This window comes from Manis javanica, chromosome 6 (assembly GCF_040802235.1).
Source record: "Manis javanica isolate MJ-LG chromosome 6, MJ_LKY, whole genome shotgun sequence".
Lineage (NCBI taxonomy): Eukaryota > Metazoa > Chordata > Mammalia > Pholidota > Manidae > Manis > Manis javanica.
Window position 1 is genome coordinate 126,041,832 of NC_133161.1, and position 9,702 is coordinate 126,051,533.

The 9,702-nt window shown below is 38.4% G+C and overlaps 1 long non-coding RNA gene across 1 annotated transcript; it reads left to right on the top strand.

Moving 5' to 3' along the window:
- The first annotated feature begins 2,592 nt into the window (after positions 1-2,592).
- Positions 2,593-8,662, top strand: LOC118972799 (uncharacterized). The gene is made up of 2 exons (XR_005061886.2): positions 2,593-6,622; positions 7,395-8,662. It is a non-coding gene; the product is annotated as an uncharacterized lncRNA (long non-coding RNA).
- Positions 8,663-9,702: the final 1,040 nt, after the last annotated feature.

Consider the following 9,702-nt stretch of genomic DNA (forward strand, 5'->3'; position numbering starts at 1 on the left):
GTCAAATGGTATTTCTATTTTGAGCATTCTGAGGAACCTCCATACTGCTTTCCATTAATGGTTGAACTAGTTTACATTCCCACCAGCAGTGTAGGAGGGATCCCCTTTCTCCACAACCTCGCCAACATTTGTTGTTTGTCTTTTCGATGATGGTGATCCTTACTGGTGTGAGGTGATATCTCATTGTGGTTTTAATTTGCATTTCTCTGGTGATTAGTGATGTGAAGTATCTTTTCATGTGCCTGTTGGCCATCTGGATTTCTTCTTTAGAGAAGAGTCTGTTCAGCTCCTCTGCCCATTTTTTAATTGGATTATTTGTTTTTTGTTTGTTGAGGCATGTGAGCTCTTTATATATTTTGGATGTCAATCCTTTATCGGATCTGACATTTATGAATATGTTCTCCCATACTGTACGATACCTTTTTGTTCTATTGATGGTGTCGTTTGCTGTACAGAAGCTTTTTAGCTTGATATAGTCCCACTTGTTCATTTTTGCCTTTGTTTCCCTTGCCCGGGGAGATACATTCATGAAGAAGTCACTCGTGTTTATGTCCATGAGATTTCTGCCTATGTTTTTTCTAAGAGTTTTATGGTTACATGACTTACATTCAGGTCTTTGATCCATTTTGAATTTACTTTTGTGTATGGCGTTAGACAGTGATCCAGTTTCATTCTCTTACATGTAGCTGTCCAGTTTTGTCAGCACCATCTATTGAAGAGACTGTCATTTCCCCATTGTATGTCCATGGCTCCTTTATCAAATATTAATTGGCCATATATGTTTGGGTTAATGTCTGGAGTCTCTACTCTGTTCCACTGGTCTGTGGCTCTGTCCTTGTGCCAGTACCAAATTGTCTTGACTACTGTGGCTTTGTAGTAGAGCTTGAAGTTGGGGAGTGAGATCCCCCCACTTTATTCTTCCTTCTCAGGATTGTGTTGGTTATTCGGGGTCTTTGACGGTTCCATATGAATTTTTGAACTATTTGTTCCAGTTCATTGAAGAATGCTGTTGGTAATTTGATAGGGATTGCATCAAGTCTGTACATTGCTTTGGGCAGGATGGCCATTTTGGTGATACTAATTCTTCCTAGCCAGGAGCATGGGATGAGTTTCCATTTGTTAGTGACCTCTTTAATTTCTCTTAAGAGTGTCTTATAGTTTTCAGGGTATAGGTCTTTCACTTCCTTGGTTAGGTTTATTCCTAGGTATTTTATTCTTTTTGATGCTATTGTGAATGGAATTGTTTTCCTGATTTCTCTTTCTATTAGTTCATTGTTAATGTATAGGAAAGCTACAGATTTCTGTGTGTTAATTTTGTATCCTGCAACTTTGCAAAATTCCGATATCAGTTCTAGTAGTTTTGGAGTGGAGTCTTTAGGGTTTTTTATGTACAGTATCATGTCATCTGCACATAGTGACAGTTTGACTTCTTTAACAATCTGGATTCCTTGTATTTCTTTCTTTTGTCTGATTGCCGTGGCTAGGACCTCCAGAACCACATTGAATAACAGTGGGGAGAGTGGGCATCCCTGTCTTGTTCCCGATCTCAGAGGAAAAGCTTTCAGCTTCTCGCTGTTCAGTATGATGTTAGCTGTGGGTTTATCATATTTGGCCTTTCTTATGTTGAGGTACTTGCCCTCTATGCCCATTTTGTTGAGAGTTTTTATCATGAATGGATGTTGAATTTTGTCAAATGCTTTTTCAGCATCTATGGAGATGATAATGTGGTTTTTGTCCTTTTTGTTGATGTGGTGGATGATACTGATGGATTTTCAAATATTGTACCATCCTTGCATCCCTGGGATGAATCCCACTTGGTCATGGTGTGTGATCCTCTTGATGTATTTTTGAATTTGGTTTGCTAATATTTTGTTGAGTATTTTTGCATGTATGTTCATCAGGGATATAGGTCTGTATTTTCTTTTTTGGTGGGGTCTTTGCCTGGTTTTGGTTTTAGGGTGATGTTGGCTTCATAGAATGAGTTTGGGAGTATTCCCTCCTCTTCTATTTTTTGGAAAACTTTAAGGAGAATGGGTGTTATGTCTTCTCTGTATGTTTGAGAAAATGCCGAGGTAAATCCATCTGGCCTGGGGGTTTTGTTCTTGGGTAGTTTTTTGATTACCGATTCAATTTCGTTGCTGGTAATTGGTCTGTTTAGATTTTCTGTTTCTTTCTGGGTCAGTCTTGGAAGGTTGTATTTTTCTAAGAAGTTGTCCATTTCTCCTAGGTTTTCCAGCTTGTTAGTATATAGTTTTTCATAGTATTCTCTAAGAATTCTTTGTATTTCTGTGGGGTCTGTCGTGATTTTTCCTTTCTCGTTTCTAATTCTGTTGATGTGTGTTGACTCTCTTTTTCTCTTGATAAGTCTGGCTAGAGGCTTATCTATTTTGTTTATTTTCTCAAAGAACCAGCTCTTGGTTTCATTGATTTTTTCTATTGTTTTATTCTTCTCAATTTTATTTATTTCTTCTCTGATCTTTATTATGTCCCTCCGTCTGCTGACCTTAGGCCTCATTTGTTCTTCTTTTTCCAATTTCTATAATTGTGACATTAGACCTTTCATTTGAGATTGTTCTTCCTTCCTTAAATATGCCTGAATTGCTATATACTTTCCTCTTAAGACTGCTTTTGCTGCGTCCCACAGAAGTTGGGCTTTGTGTTATTGTTGTCATTTGTTTCCATATATTGCTGGATCTCCATTTTAATTTGGTCATTGATCCATTGATTACTTAGGAGCATCTTGTTAAGCCTCCATGTGTTTGTGAGCCTTTTTGCTTTTTTGTACAATTTATTTCTAGTTTTATACCTTTGTGGTCTGAAAAGTTGGTTGGTAGGATTTCAATCTTTTGGAATTTACTGAGGTTCTTTTTGTGGCCTAGTATGTGGTCTATTCTGGAGAATGTTCCATGTGCACTTGAGAAGAATGTGTATCCTGTTGCTTTTGGATGTAGAGTTCTATATATGTCTATTAGGTCCATCTGTTCTAGCATGTTTTTCAGTGCCTCTGTGTCCTTACTTATTTTCTGTCTGGTGGATCTGTCCTTTGGGGTGAGTGGTGTGTTAAAGTCTCCCAAAATGAATGCATTGCATTCTATTTCCTCCTTTAATTCTGTTAGTATTTGTTTCACATATGTTGGTGCTCCTGTATTGGGTGCATATATGTTTATAATGGTTATATGCTCTTGTTGGACTGAGCCCTTTATCATTATGTAATGTCCTTCTTTATCTCTTGTTACTTTCTTTATTTTGAAGTCTATTTTGTCTGATACTAGTATTGCAACACCTGCTTTTTTATCTCTGTTGTTTACATGAAATATCTTTCTCCAACCCTTGATTTTTAATCTGTGCATGTCTTTGGGTTTGAGGTGAGTCTCTTGTAAGCAGCATATAGATGGGTCTTGCTTTTTTATCCATTCTATTACTCTGTGTCTTTTGATTGGTGCATTCAGTCCATTTACATTTAGGGTGATCATTGAAAGATGTACTTATTGCCATTGCAGGCTTTAGATTTGTGGTTACCAAAGGTTCAAGATTAGCTTGTTTACTACCTTACTGTCTGACCTCACTCGCTTATTGAGCTGTTATAAACACAGTCTGATGATTATTCCTTTCCCTTCTTTTTTCTCCTCCTCCATTCTTCATATGTTCGGTGTTTTGTTCTGTGCTCTTTTTAGGAGTGCTCCCATCTAGAGCAGTCCCTGTAAGATACCCTGTAGAGGTGGTTTGTGGGGGGCAAATTCCCTCAACTTTTGCTTGTCTGGGAATTGTTTAATTCCTCCTTCATATTTAAATGATAATCGTGCTGGATACAGTATCCTTGGTTCAAGGCCCTTCTATTTCATTGCATTAAATATATCATGCCATTCTCTTCTGGACTGTAAGGTTTCTGTTGAGAAGTCTGATGATAGCCTGATGGGTTTTCCTTTGTAGGTGACCTTTTTACTCTCTCTGGCTGCCTTTAATACTCTGTCCTTGTCCTTGATCTTTGCCATTTTAATTATGTGTCTTGGTGTTGACCTCTTTGGATCCCGTCTCTCGGGAGTTCTGTGTGCCTCCGTAGTCTGAGCAACTATTTCCTCCCCCAGTTTGGGGAAGTTTCTCAGAAATTATTTCTTCAAAGACATTTTCTATCCCTTTCTCTCTCTCTTCTTCCTCTGATACCCCTATAATGCAGATATTGTTCCTTTTAGATTGGTCATACAGTTCTCTTAATATTGTTTCATTCCTGGAGATCCTTTTATCTCTCTCTGCATCAGCTTCTATGCATTCCTGTTCTCTGGTTTCTATTCCATCAATGGCCTCTTGCATCTTATCCATTCTGCTTATAAATCCTTCCAGAGTTTGTTTCACTTCTGTAATCTCCCTCTGGACATCCGTGATCTCCCTCTGGACGTCTAATCTCCCTCCGGACTTCATCCCTTAGCTCTTGCATATTTCTCTGCAGCTCTGTCAGTATGTTTATGATTTTTATTTTGAATTCTTTTTCAGGGAGACTGGTTAGGTCTGCCTCTGCAGATCCTTTCTCAGGTGTAACTATCTTGGTCTGGACCAGATTTTTTTGCCTTTTCATGGTGATTGTAGTGACTGTAGGCAGGTTGTGGGTGTGTCAGCTGGGAGAAGAAAGTCCTTTCTTGCTTGCTGGATGCCTTGCCCTTCTCCGCTGCCTGTGTCGGTTACCTGCACTCCTGGAGCAGCCACTGGGTTAATCTCCTAAGCTGCTGTGGGTGGGGTGTCTGTCAGAGCAGCATGGAGCCCTGCGGGGAGTGGCAGGCATGCCATGTGCACTCCTCCATGCTAGTGGCTACCCTGCCGGGCAGCTGTGTGGGAGCAGCAGCCTTTGGATCAGGCCCAGGCGGCTGTGTGTTGGGCTGGGATTCCGGTCGGCTCCTGCTCCCTCTGGTTCCGCTTCCGGTGAGCATGGGGCTTTTCCGCGCAGGCTTCTACCGGGCTCTGGCTTCACTGCCGCCGGTGCGTGTTAGCCACGCCCAGGCTGTTTGGTTGCGCCGCTTTGGGCTAGCCCTGCAGTGCACGGATCTGCTCTCGGTTCCTTCTAGCGCTTCCGCCCCCAGCGCGTGCTCCCACTCTCCTGCTACTGGACCCGTGTGTTGGGGTCCGCGCCAGTTGGAGGAACAACTGGCAGGGTGCCTAGTCCTGTGCGGGGCTTCAGAGCTGCACTGCCTCCATTTAGGGCACCTATGTTTCCCCGGTATTCCCAGCTGCCGGGACAACTTCGTCCAGCTATGGGGTCCCCGTCTCTTTAAGACTTGCAGAAAGCACTCGCTTTTCTTTTGTCTCAGGGGTGCCAGTTGCGGGGACCTGCACACAGGTTTTGCTTTTCCGTTTCTCTAATATCCAGCACCCCGTGCACCTTGTGTCTGCATTCCGGGTGTGGATTTCTAGAGCTGGTTGTTTAGCAGTCCTGGGCTTTCACTCCCTCCCCGTTCTGACTCCTTTCTTCCCACCGGGTTTTGGGGTGGGGGAGTGTTTGGGTCCCACCTGGCCATGGCTTGTACCTTACCCCCTTTATGTGATGCTGAGTTCTTGCAGATGTAGATGTATCCTGGCTGTTGTACTGCATCCACTGGTGTCTCTTTTAGGAATAGTTGTATTTATTGTATTTTCATAAATATATATCTTTTGGGGAGGAGATTTCCTCTGAACTACTCACACCGCCATCTTCCCATGATCCCCCCAGTGATACTTTTTATAAGCATGAGAAAGTTTAAGGAAAAATGAGTGGAGGACATTTTGGGAAAAGATGGGAATGAACTTGAAAAAGTTATTTGGAGCTGCATTTTATGGAGAGTTTGGGTAGATCTTCACTAGAGTTCTAAAAATGAAGTGATGGAAGACCGGGTAATTTTACAGATGACTTGGAGGTATCATTTTCTCCAACTGTTTTATTCTACAGCCAAGAAAAGGGTAAAGGATTTAAGTATTGGTGTTTATTAATGTCCTGCCATTTTCCAGGAGGACTTTGAGGTAGCTTGGTTTAAGTGATTTGTACCTAGCCAGTTTGCCACATAGTTAAAACTTAGCTTTAAGGAGGTTAGTGTATAGTCACTGTATCAGACAGCTAAGAGGCTGTGGATAAATTGGCTGTGACAAGCTTATGGGCAGAGAAAAATCTTAACTCTCAACAATGCCTTAACATATAAGTTGCAGTATTTGTTTTGTAACTGACAAGGAAATGGCAGAGGACAAGCCCAGTGTTTTTTCTCTGTTTAATGCTGATATGACTGCATTTGGAATGTGTAGTACTAGTCACACTTTTCAAGAATATTGTAATCTCAAAAGTTTAAGATTAGAGGCTTGGAATTATTTTGTCTAAAATGATTGACTTTTTTCTAGAGAAGACGACCAGCAAGCTTGTAGAAAACTGGGCCAGAAAATGAACAAATAGTTCATTGGGAAAATGCAAAGGGTTCTTAACCACCTGAAGAGATGTTCAACCTCACTCATAATAAGAAAAATGAAAATTAAAAGTATATGGAGTTACCATTTCTCACCTGTTGTATTCAACATTACAAGTCACTTTGTTGACAGTTGCGAGGAAACACGCTGTCCTGCATTACCAATGGGCATTGCATCAGTCCATTGCTGACCTCCAGTCCCTGTGGAGGTAACTTTTAATGACTGGTAATATTATAAATGTATTTATGCTTTTACCTAGAGATCCAAATTCTAGGATCTATCCCTAACACAAAAATGAAAAGACATATACACAACAAAAAACTATTTGTAATAGAAGAAAATTGAAATCAAGGAGTTAAAAACCTATGATACATCCATATAATGGGCACTATGTAGCTATAAAACTCAACTACTACTTTATGACACTGTTAAATGTGAGAAGCAAACTTAGAGGAAACTGTGCCCTGACATGTTACATCTTTTAAGAAGATGCCCCCCAAACACACACACACACAAGTATCTACTCATATTTTTTTTAATTGAAGGATTAATAGTAATTTTAAAAAATGGTTCCCAGTAATGGGAGGGGAATAAATTGGAGGAGACGATCTTAGATGCTAGAGTCATTTGAACTTACCGTGTTTTGATTTGACTTTGGAGTCATTTAAATATAGTTACAAAATTATGATATAAAACAATCTTTTTAAAAAATGAAACATATACCTAAATATATAGTGGGTTGGTGCCATAACCATACAGAGAACTATTCTAATTGTTATAAAATGCAATAATTTGTACCTCCCTAGTGGGATATGTTCTAAGATAAAAAAAGATCTGCAAAAATCATTTTACACTGTTGACAATAATCATTGTTGGTGTCAGAGTCAGTATTGTTATTCTGGGCTTATTGTGTGGGATAAACTTGTGGGATAAGTGAATAATTACGTGATTCTAATTCTATCATTCCATTTTTTGTTTAGGACTATAAGTATTGGCTCAAGAGAAAGGAGATATAAATATTAATAAAATCTGTATAGTCCTGTTTTTAATTATCATTATAAACTTGATATTTAATAAAAATAGACATATTCAGCAGGAAAAGGACGAGATAAACCTACAGCATCTTGTCATACCAGAAAGCAAGGAAGCTGTCAAGGACTGTTTAGTTGGCTCTCAAAAGGACTCATCAGCCAATTGGAAGATAGCACAATTTGAATAGCCATATAGAAAATAATAACTGCAATGGGTCGAAACACTGACTATGCTTAAATACATGAGTTCAGAATGATAATAAAGATACATATGCCATACAGAAACCAAAGCACTAATTACCACTGGAGGATGCTAGCAAGCTATTTCAGTATTTGAAAACTGGTAAATAAACAGAAAAGAATTCAATATTTTGTAAAGTTCCCATACAAACTGTACCTTGGGGCAGGCAAGCAGTAAATGAGGAATACTCTTTAAAAAATATATTCCATTTAATAAGTGAAGAAGGACTGATGGAATTACAATATCACCAATCTGTAACTTCTAATGAGTCAATGGAGATAATAAGCATTGGTCCTGCTATTGATCAGCTGCTGAAAGCACACAGACACATTCTTAACAGTACATGCTTTCAGGTGAAGGAACACACTGCTACCCATAGAGGGCGTTTACCAGAAAAATCAAATCTAAATCTGATCAAGCATCTCCCAGTTTACAGGAAATAGGACAGAAGATCATGTTGAATGACACCAAAGGATGCAATTAGCATGTTTCTTCAATAAGTTGCAAAGAAAAAGGGGAACCTATGGAGTAAGAGGTACTTAGGAGGTGCCAACCAGTCACAATGTGTGTACCTCACTTGCATCTTGAAGCAAAGAAATGTAAAACTTGAAAAAAAAAAGTAGAACTTATGGTACAATAAAAAATTTAAATACTGACTGGTTATTTAATGGTATTAAAGAATTATTGTTTGTGAAAATGGCATACTGCATTCATGTTTAATTTCTTTTATTGAGATATAATTGGCACAACATACAAGTTTCAGGTGTAAACATAATAATACAATATTTGTACATATGTTTAATTTTTTAGAGTGGTTCTATAAACACCTACTAAAATAATTACAATGAAATGGCATGATGTTTGGTATTTGCTTCAAAATAATATAAAGAGGGAATATAAATGAAATAGGATTGACTGTGAATTGTTAATTATTGGAATTGAGTAACTGGTATGTTCATTATATTGTTCCATTCAACTTTGTGTGAGTGTGTTTTTTCATAATAAAGAAAACGTGTTAAAGTCAAGGCTTTTTAGGCCATTGTAAAATCTGAGATATAAAACCATTTGGGGTTTTCAGTGGAACAGGGTTCCCACCACCATCACCCCTGCCACAATTATAGCTCACCTTAAACAATACATGCTCACTGAAAAAAAAAATAGGTACATTACAATAAAAGAAATAAGGGGTAAAAAGACCACCCACAATTCTATTTTCTATGTTTTCTTTCAGCATTTTCTCTTTAGAGGCTATAATCATGTTATTTTGATCCTGTTTCCATCCTTCCTTTCTCCCCCAACTTTCATAAAAAAGCAATCCTACATTATAAAAACTATTTATAGTTATTTCATAGTCATACATGTAAAGAAGTAGAACCTAGTATTTAAGATCACTATTTTTGGAGTCCAGACTGGTTTCAAGTCCAACTCTGGAATTTACTAACTAGATGTTTTGGGGGTATATTTATTAATACCTTCAAGTCTCAAGTTTCCTCATCTGTGTCATTAACAATTTATGGGCTCATCAATGACTTATATGAGGTAAAGTGTTAATATACAAGCAGTTTACATAATCTCTGGCACATAAATATGATTAGGCAGTTGTTTGTTTAACGAGCTAAAAATCTTTAAAGATAACATGAAGCCTGACTGTGTCTTCAGTTTTCAAATATGTCTCTTGATGGATCTGATGACAACAGAATAATAGGGTTGATAAATGGCTTCATAGTTTTTAGCCATGGAACTAATTTTCTTTTATCAAATAAAATCTTACCAGGAGTCCCAGTACGTAAGACAAAGGCTAAGACACTTCACTTGAAGTCAAGGTAAGGATGGTATCCCCTTTGTTGCAGGATCCAGTATAGTCAATGTTGATGGCTAAGAGTCCTTGATAATGCCACATAATTTAAACACCTCAGTTATTTGAATTGTGTCTGAGTTCCTGCTAATTTTGAATTGAGAATCTCAGTGAATGTTATCTTACTGTACAAGTTTTTTTCAGAAATGGACTTTCCTATT